The sequence below is a fragment of the Acomys russatus genome, chromosome 18 (assembly GCF_903995435.1).
Source record: "Acomys russatus chromosome 18, mAcoRus1.1, whole genome shotgun sequence".
Taxonomy (NCBI): Eukaryota; Metazoa; Chordata; class Mammalia; order Rodentia; family Muridae; genus Acomys; species Acomys russatus.
The window spans coordinates 38,210,884-38,224,842 of record NC_067154.1 but is presented as its reverse complement, the minus strand read 5'-3'; positions in this window follow the sequence as shown (position 1 = coordinate 38,224,842).

Here is a 13,959-nt window from a genome sequence, read left to right as displayed (position 1 = left end):
AGGCAGCTGAAGCTCAAGTTATAAGCATTTTATCCAAGATCTTACAAGTAGAAGCAGACAAGTGTGTGGTTTTAAAAAGCATTTCTATGTAATTGAAAATTAACTGCACTATATGTTTTACAAACACATAGAAATTTGTTCTTACGTATTTTCTGTAGTTCACTTTCTGTTATGGAATATTTTCTTTGTATTTGTAGCTGTTGAGTAATTATTTGGATTTGCTTTGGTAATAGTCTTTCTGGACTTATGCTATGGCTGGTTTATATGCTCATCAAATATATAGAGTGATTTTCTTAATCATATTATGTTTGTTTTTTATTCACAATCTATAAGCATCCTCCATTGAATCAACATCTCTCTTTGTCATCATTAATTACATATAGTCTCAGTTTCCTTTGTTTGCTAACTAATTTCAAGTGATGTAGTCTGTGGGTGTACAATTTTCTTAATAATCCATGATATATCACAACAGGGGCAGATGATCTATAAATGCTCATTTTTTCAAGCAATGCTCCCTTATAAGCCTTTGTCAAATGTCATTTATGAATGCCTTCCATTATATTTCTAATTGTCCAAATGTATTTTATTCATTTTTATTGTCAAAGACAGGTTTACTGGTAGCAACGAATTAAAGATATGAAGTAATTGAGATCCATTAATAATTTCATAACAGGGGTTGGGATTTTGTCATACCAATAGTAATTTATTAATTTTTAGCAAAGTAAATTTTTTGCTCTGTTTTTCAGAGTTCAAATCAAATACATGCTTTGTAGGAAATGTACTATTTTATACTTGCAAGGTCAATTCTCAACAAATATAACGCAGGACTTGATTTTAAAAATTTCAAGAGAAACAATTACTTTGCAACATAGTACAAAAAATTAAAATGAAATAATTTAAAAAACAAAATACAAATAAAAAAGTGTATGTGTCTTCAAATCGTCATAAATAATTGAATAATAATGACAAAATTATTTGAATGTATTGCAACAAATCATCATTTTTAAATTAGTATGTTGATCTGGGGCATTGTTCAGAGACTTTAGTGGTCCTCTTTCAGCTCTTTTCATAGAACATAAACAAAATCCACTTGGGAAGGAAAGGCTTATTTCAGCTCACCAGCTATCATCCATTTGCAAAGGAAGCTAGTGCAGGAATCCAAGGCACTGTAGGAGAGTTGCTGGCTAGTGTGCTACTCCTGGCTAGCCGAGTTACTTTATTTTTTATTTTATTTTTATATTTAATTAATTTATTCAGATTACAACTCAATTGTTATCCCATCACTTGTATCCTCCTGTTCCTCCCTCCCTCCCACTTTCACCCTATTCCCCTCCCCTATGTCTAAGACCAAGATGGACCTCCTCCTCCACTATATGGTCATAGGCTATATAGGTGGTCAAATATGGGGCACCAGAGTTCATGTCAGAGTCAGTCCCTGCTCTCCACATAACTGTGGAGAATGTCCTGTCCATTCGCTAGATCAGAGTAGGGGTTTGATGTTTACTACCTGTATTGTCCTTGGTTAGAGCAATAGTTTGAGCAGAACCCCCTGTACCCCAATCCATCTGTCACGATGTTCTTCTTGTAGGTTTCTAGGACCCTCTGGGTTCTTTTATTTCCCCTTCTACTATATTTCTCTTACCTAGAGTCCCAGTCAGACATCCTCACATCTATCCCAATTTCCTGGTAAGTGAAGACTTTTATGGGACATGTCTTTTGGGCTAGGACCCAATTATAAGTGAGTATACAATATGTATGCTTCTGGGTTAACTCACTTATTATGTTCATTTCTAATTCCATCCATTTGTCCACAAATTTCGGGACATCCTTGTTTTTCATAGGTGAGTAGTGTTCCATAGTGGGAAAACTACTCAATTACATTGCCGAGAACTACCTCCTCAAGGATGGTAATTCCCAGACTCTGATGCCATCACATGGTGCCAGGTACTGCTCTGCTTCTGTGTGTACCACCTTTAATCCTGCATTTTGAACTGGAAGTAGAGCTGCACTTTACTAGTGTCCTCTTGGCCTTGTCTCAGGGAAACTCCAACTGACCACAGAGTACCAAGTCCCAGCTCTTCTCTTTGAACACTTCATACCTTTAAAATCAACACCATGTTCAAGATTCCTAGAAGTGGCTTGTCAAGTTCTGCTGAGAGCTTGATGGGAATGCAGTCTTGGACCCTCTGCTCCATAACTTCTCTGTTCTGACTCTTGAAAAATACTTTGTAACAGATTTTACTTCAGTGGTGCTGGTCACTTATTAATCACTCCTGATATTTCAGCTCCAGTTAATCAGTATACATGGTCCCAGTAAAGCATAGACAATTACACTTTCACAGAAATTTGCCCTGTTGAGTCTGTAAAGTTTCCCAAGCCATGCCTCCATCATTTACTCTTTTCTGAACATTCTTATTTTCCAATCTAGTAAGCTCTGGTCACTCCTCATCTTTTCTATCCAGAAGATCAAATGCTTACAAAAATCTTCCCCAGAACAAGATGTTCGGGTCCATCATAGCAACGTCTCACTCTCCAGTACCAAATTCTATCTTATTCTTGCTTCCTTGTACTGTGACAAAACACTGAATAAATGCACCTTTAGGAGATATTTTATTTTAGCTTACAGGCCACAGTCAACTATCAAGAAAGAAGAGAAGCTAGGACCAATGCAGGAGCTTGAAGCAGATTATTAGAAGAATGTCTAACTTCTTTTTCTTGGTTATGCCTCTCTCTAGATTGCTTATCTTCCTTTCTGTTACAGCCCAAGACCACCTGCATAGAGATGGGACTGCCCACAGCAAGCCCAACTGCCCTATATTAACAAGCAATTGACAAAATGGCCACCGATCTGTCCATAGGCCACTGTGATGGAGGTAAATCCTCAACTGAAATTACTTCTTCCATATTGTATCTAGATTTTGGAAACTTGACAAAAAAAACATCTCATCAGCACAGAAAACTTGGAATTATCATTAAGATTATTAAAGTCAAGGATCTTGACTGAGGATAGTGATCATAGCTAATGGCAATGTATTAAATTCTGCTACTTGAATGCTATGAATATTGTGTTCTTAACATGCACACACACACACATACACACACACAAATACACTTGTGGTAATGTATATGGTAGTTAGATTTAACTGTTCTACTAAAACTTCAAAAATATTAGCAAACCGTCAATAATTCGCTGACATTTGTGTGTGTGTGTGTGTGTGTGTGTGTGTGATAGCCATAGGTTTTGGAGAAAAGGTATCAAGCAAATTGTTTAACTAAAATTGCTTAGGCATTTTCTGGTGTATGTGTTTTTTGTTTTGTTTCGTTTTGTATTTTAACAGCATGAGAATTGTCATATAGAATTCTTTACTTGGATTTTTTGTGATACTATTTAACAAACACACATGGTATGTGTGAGATTATCATCTCTCTGTCCTTAACCTTGTAAGTCTATAGTTAATAAAAAGAAAAGTGCTGGAGCTGTATGTGCAGATGAGTAAGAAGAGAGCTGACCATGAAGCTCTAAGTTTAATTCCTATGTAGTTGTAAACCCAGCGTGTCGACTTGGCTTGTGATCCTAGAAGAAGTAAAATAGATAAAGGAGGATCAGATTCATCATCCTCAGGTACATGGAGGCTCCAAATAAGCTTGACATATAAGAGACCAAGTCTCAAGAATGAAAAGTTAGTAGATTCTCGTTGGAATTTCCATCCAAGCACACAGTAATTGCCATTTTTAATCAAAGTTAATATTTCCCTTCCCACTCAAGAATAATGACATAATTATGGCCCTGCTTCTATACTGACTCATTCTGTGTCCGTCCCAGTCACATCGTTGTGGTATGTTTGACCAATCTTTCTCATATTGATTTAACATGTTAAGAATTTTTTCTAGAATCTCAGAGCATTATTAGTGTCTCTTTTTCCAAAATTGTCCTTGTCCTTATGTTTCATCTGTTGTAGAATTGAGGACTACATTGTATAATTGTTTTGAAACTTATTTGGATAAATATTATCTTATGAAATATTTTTAAGTGTAATGTACAAATCAAAGTTTTACTGGAAGTGCATGGCTACCATAGTAACTAATTGTAGCAGAATAAATTGATTAAATTGGAAGCACTGCAACATTTATGTGTATCCTGCATGCCTCCCCATATCACGGCCTATCTATTTACTAGATTGCTATTTGCCAAGTACTTTTATAGAACTTCAACAGTATGCCAGAAGACAACTTTACAAAACACTTTTGAAACTGGATGACTCTGGTGTTTTAAAATTGCCTAGTTCAAGGTTTTTGGCATAGATACATGTGGAAACATCTCTGAGAAGTGTTGAACCACTTTAGAATCTTATGTTGTCAGTATAGACTTAGCCATTTATGATAGTTTGTACACAATGCAGCTTCAGTATTGAGAAATAGTATTCACTTCTAATTCCTTACCAAAATACTCTCTTAAACTTGCATATGTGATGGATGGCAAGAAACCAGGTATTCACATCTAATTATAAAGGTTTTCCTTTGAGCTAAAATGGACTCTATTTATCTGTCAGAGCAATCAGTGTCTGCATTTTTCTTTGTGTCTGTCGCTGTACTACCTAAGCACTTAGCAGAGATATTAAATTAGCCAAAAAGTGTGGAGTGTGATGTTTTCCTTGTCTTTACTACATTTATCTAAGCCAACCTAAAGCTAAGCAGACTGTGACTAATATTGGAAGTCTTATTCTTATCTCAGACATGGTTGTTTTCATTCTTGTTATTATTAATTGGTTGAATGCCAACAATATATCCAGTACAGGACATAATTGCACAATATGTTCTTTCTCTTGGAAGCTAGGAAGGGGATCAACTGCTTTCATCTACTAACTCTGAGGCCAAAGTGATGAATGTCTCTTCGTAACCCAGTTTCCTTTCCTGCTTTCTGCCCTATCTGCATCCCTCATCAGTTTTTGTTATATAAAGCACATTAAGAGTTACCCCTGTAGCTCAAAAATTATTTTGCACAATATACGCTCAATTATTTTTGTTAAATGTTGACACATACAAAACAAGTATATATTATACATATTTAACTTCTATGGAGATTATATATAACGTGAACTCATAACTTTTACTGACATTTCTAGGAACATTAATATAGAGATAAGTTTTCTATAGAGTGTACTATAAACATGGGTCATATTTGATATTTTTCACATATGTTAAAAGATGTATATGTATAGACATTTGATAATATTGTTCTTCCAAGGAAGTTAATATTTTATATTGCATAATATATACCACTAGTGTGTAATTCTTTATAATTCAATTTTAGTTTTTCTTTGGCATTCAAGAGTGATCTAAATCTTTCAGATGTGTGTTTATAATATGTAAGATAAAGTTTTATTGGTCACATGTACCTGAATTAGATAAAATAAATATGTTAAAATTTGCTTGTTCATACCTAACAAAAGAAAATATTAGAGTAAATAGTTTCATATAATTATAACTGATTTTGCATATCAATATGTTAAAGTGAAATTTTATTGTACACACTATGTTGCACCAAGTGGATTTCAGACTGGACTGTTCACAAGAGATTGACTGCCAATTCCAATAAATTTAAAACTAATCAGATTGAAGCATGAACAGTTACAGAAATAAAGTTTAAAAATGATTAAATAAATGAAAAACATGTAAACTCTTCTAATTTTTACAAAAATTATGTTATGATGCATTCTTCAATAATGTTATATATATTTATCTATATTATGTATCAGTACAATATGGAACTTACAACGGCAACAGAAGAAGTTAGTATGCCTGTCAATATATACTAGACCCTCTGAAAAAACTCCAATAGCACTATGTGAAAAATATTTGAACATATGGGGTGTAAGAAAAAGCAAATAAAGAAATGCACTAAGAACTTTCTCTAGAATTAATAAATTCATAAAAGAACCTCTAATGTGTGTTAGAACATAGTAATATAAAAATTACAAATTACTGCATTACCGCAAGAGAAAATTAATCGCAAATAGCACAAAAATGAATCTCATTTATTTGAAGAGGGAAAACAGAAAGAAAAGGAATGTATGGTATGTGTAACTTTCAATACATATTATACCATGATATGTAAAATTGATTCATATTTTAAATTCCCAGAAAAATTAACAGTATTATAGCCTAATAAACTAAATATAATGTACACTTAATTCAAAAATTATCAGAGAAAATTTACTTATTATAATTATAAATCTAAAGAAGCCAAAATGTAAATTTGTTCATGAGTCATCTTTCCCTGATAGCTAAATATTTTTACAGAAACTCTGAATTACAAGACCATATAGGTGCGAATGTTTGCCATGTTTAGATTGTTCATATCTTTCAGTACATTTGTTTGAATTTATAGTATGGTAGTTTTCTTATATATAGCCTACGTATAATCATTAAGTACTTATATTATCATTCCCCCTATAAATTTCTTTTTAGGTATTGTATTATTTTTAAGTAAGTGAAAAAACCTAGACACAGGAGTGTTAGAATAATGTTGAGTACTTAAAAATTCAGGCTCATAAATATTTAATGCTTAAAAACATTAGACATTCCACCTATGAATGTAACATTCTGGGCAGATGTAGAGGTCAGAATAAAGGTTGTCCCTCACAAAATTATACAGAAACACATGATAAGAGATGCACTGCCATTTCTAATTATGACTTCCAGCTCACAACTTTCATCTAATAGTGAGCTACTTGACACAAATAGAACGCAGGAAGCTGTGCAGAGCTGAACACAAGTTTCATTCTTGTTCTCTAAGGCTGGAATCACTCATATCTGTTCTTTACCAATAGGACAGCCATAAATTAATGTGCACTGTTACTCAGCTAGCAACAAATGCAGGTTTGGTGATAACAACCCTTGTCTGTCAGAGGCTATTATGGTCACTGAGTAATCATTGTGCAAAGAAAAGCAGTCATTCATTCTTCCAAAAATCAACATTGTTAACCATTGTCTGAGTGTGCTTTGTTCAGCTGTGACGCAAATGAGGTAGTAGACATATTTATAATTATAGACTATAAACAATACACTTGAGAAATTTATTTTTTACAAATAAATTTATATCTCCCTCTGTGTGTGTATGTATGCAAGAGGGGAAGAGGGAGGGAGGGAAAAGGGAAGGGGGTAAATATCTGAGTTTTAGGCTCATACACTGCCACACACAGATATTTAGAGAGTAGGCTGGGGAGAAAAACTCAGTAATCATGCTTGTGCAGCTTGCGCTCTTACTTACTAAGCATTACCCAACCCATATAATCTCCCACTAATGATATGTCATCATATCGCTGTCATGCTGGATATTAAAGGCCATTGCACACTTTTAGGGGACCATAGATAATCAAGGCACCCAGGTAACTCTATGCACTTCCTAGTTTACTATTTCTCATGGCTTGAAGACCTAGTGCAAGTCATGTTCCTCGACTTCCAGTCACAGGAGAGAGGAATTCAAAACCATGTATACAGTAGCTATATACTTAAAACTCACAAAGAGGAGAGACCCATATCCTTAAAGGATCCATACGGCAAGTGTTATTGACACTTCAACCTTTCCACAGAGAAATTCCGGTACTGTACCCAGACAAAAACATTTCCCACTATACTCACCCTTGTCTCAGATCAGCTCGATAAGGTTATATCTCCTTCTCAGTGATCATAAATGGGTGATCATAAATGTTCTCACCTCTAAGGTCATGTTCTCCCTGGAAATTCTCATCTACCTCTCATCTCACAGGGCCTATTTTCTTTAGAGTACACTTTAGAGTGTTTAACAAGTTTTCTCAGGAGAGAACCATGAAATAAACTTGTCTTATTGGAATCCATTCAATTTTCTCATAATTCAAGCACCAAGATCTTTCACTTTGTCCTGATGCTAATTCTTTATGTCTCTGACTCACTTCCTTTATTACTTGAAACATGGATAGTACTAAATGTTATTACAAAGGTACCATCTCTCTACTAATAACCCATACTTCTCCAAGAGCTATTTACTACTCATGTAATATGGTTAATGAAATAAGCTGTCCTAATTTTTCTTACATTATTTTTAGTGTTTTAATTATGTATATAAATATTTTATATTATTTGTATTTTTATAATATACACTTACATATAAACACATTTGAGTTTGTGTGCATGTGAGCGTGCAGATGAACATGGATGTGTACATGTGTGTGGAACCAGAAGATACCATAATCTGTCTTTCTCAATAAATCAATTATTTTTTGAGATAAAGTTTCTCATTAACCATGAAGTTCAAGGAGAGAGCCTGGCCTGCCACCTCTCTCGGGCCTCTTACTCTCCTACATTTTGTATTTTTAACTTTGTTTCTGGGTAGCTGAACTGAAGTCTTCATAATTTTCCAAAAAGAATTTTACTAAGTCATCTTGCAAGCCCCTTTTATTTATAATAATATCCATTATTTACAGTATTTATCTAAACTATAACACTATCAGTACGTCTTCTAACCTTGAAAATTCAATGTTGTAAAAGGTCTCTATTTTCTTTGATTAAAAAAAAATTGGTTATACTTATTTTCAGTATCTCTTTCTTACAAATACAGTAATAAAACTCAACTGGAAAAAACAATACATAGCATCATCATCACGTTTCTAATGTCCTTATGGAACAACAAGGTTGGTGATGCCATGTTTTCTTTTGCAGGAATTGTTGAGAAAATAGTATCATCTTGAGTATAATATAATACCATGCCTTGCGACCAGCTATTCAAAACCTAAAAATAATCTAGGTTTGTCTCAGTAGTGATATCTTATGACATAATCAATTCTCTATTCAACAAAATAAAGCAAGCTATCTTCACAGATCTTCGTTGGAATATAAATAGTAGCTGATAAAAAGAAAAATGTTAGAGGACACCATTCTTGTATTTTATGTTGTCAATCAAGGGTTCAGGAAATCATATGCTATTTCTTTTAATTTTAACCTTTGTTCCCTGCCCAGAGCATGAGAAGCCACACAGGGAAGTCATTCGTGTTTCAGGCTTAGAATCGACACATCTTGTTTCTCATATTTCACTTTAATTGGTGTAGGTCCCAACCACATGGTAATACTTAACTTTCAGAGATTTTTATAAAATAGTATCCATCTGTGTTCTTAGTAGATTTTGAGATCTGTTTTTTTTCCAAATTTTTATCATGTTTCTTTTTTAACAGATACATTTATATAATTACACATAAATAAAATAAACTGATATGTCGGAAAAGTATCTATGTATTTTAAAAATTAAGTAGGTTAGAATTCAGGATTCTTATCCAGAGTTTATATCATAATTATTTATTTCATAATGACACAAAATCAAGGAAATAAATTTATTTTCTAATAGTCTACTGAGAAATTTGGAACTTAGTAATTTGTAAAAAGTCATTAATTTGTTATTGTTACATAAATGTAAAAGCAAACTAAATCACTTCCTTCAGCATTCTAAGAATCAGAAATCTACAAATGATTGCCTGACAGATTATAGTAGCTTCTTAGACTATAGGATTATAAGCCTGTTGTTATATAGAGTAATTACAAGTGAAATAATATATTACAACTTTGGGTTTGACTGTCATCATTAAATCTGAACACTCCCATTTTTTTGTATGAAGGAATATCTTCCCAACTCAGAACTCATGAGTAAATTGAAGAAATAATTTTTCAGTATGAAATCATATAAATTAGCTGAATAGACTGCAATTTCAATTCAGATTATTTTTTAAAAACCTTCATTACAACAATGAACTCATTCTATTGCTATAAAATATTCCTCCAAAAATTACACCTATTGCTCCATTAAAAATGGTTTGTACATCCAGATAGATGCCTCAGTGTTTAAGAACATTGTTGATCTTGTAGAAATTATGTTCCTATAACCAATAGGCAATTCACAACTATCCATAACTCCATATCCAGATGTCCTCTTCTGACCTCCATCTGCACAAATAGAAGTATATGCAAAATAAATCTAAAAACAATTTTGAAAATTGTAGAAAGTACCGCCCACTTTCAGATGCTCCTAAATGGGATGTTTAAAGTTACATTTTTCTGTTGAAATAATCAATAGTCTTTATTATACACAACAAGCATAATCTGATGCCATTTCTCAGATCAATTAACTTTCCTCTTCCTTCATGAGAGTCACATACCTTGGAGACAATGTAGCTATTTAAACACTAATTCTGCTTCTGAATCTTAATTCTTTATTGACTCTTAGACCAGCAACATGGCTGGACTAAACAATATCTTTCTCTTCATATAACTCAATTGTTAAAAATGTTTATATTCTAAAATTACATATTTATTTTTCCTCCTTTTAACAATACATGCTACATTTAAAATTATTTATTTAGCAAGGCATGGTGGTGCATACCTTCAATTCCAGCATTCACGTGGCAGAGGCAGGCAGATCAGTGTGAATTCAAGGCCAGCCTGGTCTACAAAGCAAGTCCAAGACAGCCAAGGCTACAAGGTGAAACCTTGTCTAAAGGAAAAAAAATTAAAAAATCATTAATTTAAACTAATTGCCAAGATTCAACAGAATTTGTGCACTGAATGAGAGATGTAGTTGGATGCATTCATTATTCAATAAATGTCAGAGAGCTATCGTTGTTACCACCATCAACATTTCATCATCTGCATACCTCTCACTACGGATTCTTTCTTTAGACTTCCTTTGGTCACATTGACTTTTATTCTTCAGATTTCATTACAATTCATTTTCCTCAGACACCTTCCTCTCAATTCTTTAGGTTGTTATGACTTCAGCTTTGAAAAAATTCACATTTCAGGACATGGTAACTTCCACATAGTCGTGGTGTATTTACCCTGGCACTGAATCTTCCTTCTAGTTTTACAGTTGAGTGTTTACACTAAGAATTCATACAACTGAAAGTTAATAAACAGGTTATGTTATAGTTACTTTTCACTCTTCTTTGATTACTGTGGGTTACACAGCAGTTTCCTGCAAGGAAAACTTGCTAACATATAGAATATAAAAAGATAATAAAACAACATTGTTAAAATGAGGAAAAAAGAAATATTAAATGTTAAACTTTAAGCCCCTTCCCAGATCTAGCCAACGATCAGAACATTCTCCACAGTGGAGTGGAGAGTGGGATATGACTTTCTCACATACTCTGGTGCCTCATATTTGACCATGTCCCCTGGAGGGGGAGACCTGGTGGCCCTCAGAGGAAGGATAGCAGGTTACCAAGAAGAGACTGGATACCCTATGAGCATAAGCAGGGGGAGGTAATCCCCCTCAGGAACAGTCATAGGGGAGGGGAATAATGGGAAAATGGGGGGGGGGGAAGATTGGGAGGATACAAGGGATGGGATAAACATTGAGATGTAACAAGAATAAATTAAAAAAAATATTAGAATATAAAAATTTTATCAATTGAGTGATAGGAAGAGAAAGATATTGTTTAGTCCAGTCATGTTGCTGGTCTAAGAGTCAATAAGAATTAAGATTCAGGAGCAGAATTAGTATTTAAATAGTTTTTTTTTATTAATTTACTCTTGTTACATCTCAATGTTTATCCCATCAATAGTTTTAATACAGGATGTTTATAAGAATATGAAACACCCACTCCATCTTTCTGGGAAGCACCTTATGACAGGAAATAAACAAGTCAAACTAACCCCAGGACTGCTCATGTAGCAAACTGTCTCTGTCATCCTCTCATTTGGAAAGCTGCTAACCTACACCCTATGTATACTCATGTAATTAATTTTATTCCTTCTCAAGTCCCCGATGAGGTTGAAGACCAGATAGTTATGTTTTACAATTAAACTTAGTTGTTTAAGGGTTAAGGTGTTTTTAGGTCTAGATGTTTTAAGTTAATAATGATGAATTATGATAGATATTGATTTACTTTCAAATTTTTACAAGCACTAAGATAGGAAAGATGTTTTTTTCAAGGCTGCCAAATACAAATAGCAAAACCACTAAGAATGTAACATTTATATAATTCCTGATTGTTTCCTAGTTCTTCTTGCTGTAGGGAGTTTATTGTATATGTGTGTAATAATATAAATGTATCCATAAACAATAAAAAATGTTCAATAAAAATAAAATAAAAAGCTAATACTTATGTTTAAGAGACAGAAAAGATTCTGTCTAAATGCATATTAGTGTTTAAAAACAATGTATATGGTCAAAATAACTGTTACGATAGTAAAAGATACATATGCACATGATAACCATGAAGACCACTTAGTTTCTTTGCATTAATCACAAAAATAAAATTTCCCCACAGATAATTTTAAGTTAGATAAGACTGAACTACTTATAAACTGTAGTTCACTGTTCAAATTTTCACTAATTTAAGAGGAATTTGAAATTAAGCTGGGTTTCAGTATTTAACTGTTTTTATGTTAAGTGGGTCTTTATAGTGTATTTATTATATCAAAGATATGAAAGACACAATTTACACTAGCATTTTAATACTAATCCATAAAAATGTGTATTGACAGATAATTGTTTCTGTTCTTGTTTTAGTAAAGCACGTTCTTAAAAGAATAAAAATGCATTATATGCATTATATTTCATTGGCCCCCTTGTCCCTAAAAATTATCTACTTTTGTTCCTGTTGAATCCTCATAGAATCTTTACAAGTCTTGTGCAGTGACATGGCAAAAACAATTATTAAATTTCATTGATATTTCATAAGTGAATGCTTCACAGAGCTATAGTTTGAGGTATTGTTTTCTAACTACTCATATGAATGGCTCCTAACAGCTGCTATAATAAAAACAATTTGCAGCCATCATTTTTGTTGCCAAACAAGAAAGAAGATTTTGCTAATACCTACTTTGTGTTCTCACCTTGAGAACACTATTGTGTTGAATAATACAAGTATTGGGCAAAGCCATTCAAAAAGACTCCTTTTCCTTCAATATTGAAACATTTGCCAAGACATTAGTGTTTTCCAGCTACAATCAAGGTTTTCTTAAAAATAAGAACTCCTTTGGGACATATGAATACTATTTTACAAATAGTGCTTTTTATAAATAGAAAAATTTTTCCTTAAAAGAAAGACATACTCATCTATTTGAGATATCAGCAATATATATATATATATATATATATATATATATCACTAGTATAATCAGATTATACTTTTAATGAACTTTATTATTTAAAGATAAATATATCATAAGGTACCAGAATTATCTCATTGTTTCATATCTATTTATAATTTTAAAAGAATGTAAATAATGATAAAATAGGTACTTATATGTTATCAAATACACTATTATTAACATAGGCCTGCATCATAAGAAGGCTGCAAAGAATAACTGTCTGTATGAAAAAACAGTTACCTGGGTAATTGTTTTTCATGTTAACTAGAAGTTAGAAGAGTGCTAGAAAAGAAATTTTCCTTCTTTTCTTTTCCTACCTTAACGGAAATAAGTCAGTTGTTTCCATAAATACCACTCAAAGCCTAAATAGGAAGATTTTGTTATTATTCTCAGATTAAATTTAAGTTTTACACTAAAACTTTTCCTGTGAGTCCATGGTCATCCATCTTGAACTCCAATCATGTAGGAAGACATAGGTAGAAGTATATTAAATCTGACAAATGACCTCCCATGTGCAAAGGAGGAAATAAAGATTCATTCTCTGTGTTTGTGAGATCATTTTGATGAAAGGAAAGCTAATTGAGGATGACATACATTCTAAATCTAATTCAAATCAGCATTTTTACATGAAGACTCATCACATTTCCAATGGTACATGCGACCATAAAACAGCTTAGTAAAGACATTCAGAATTTGATACTTGGAATTTTTTTTAATGTTTCATTAGAACTCACATTTTTAGTGGTAATGACTTTCCAATTTCAGTATTAGTCAAACTGGGTATTTTGGTATTTTATGCTTTATATTGAAGAAGATGCTTTTGTTCTTTAGCATAAT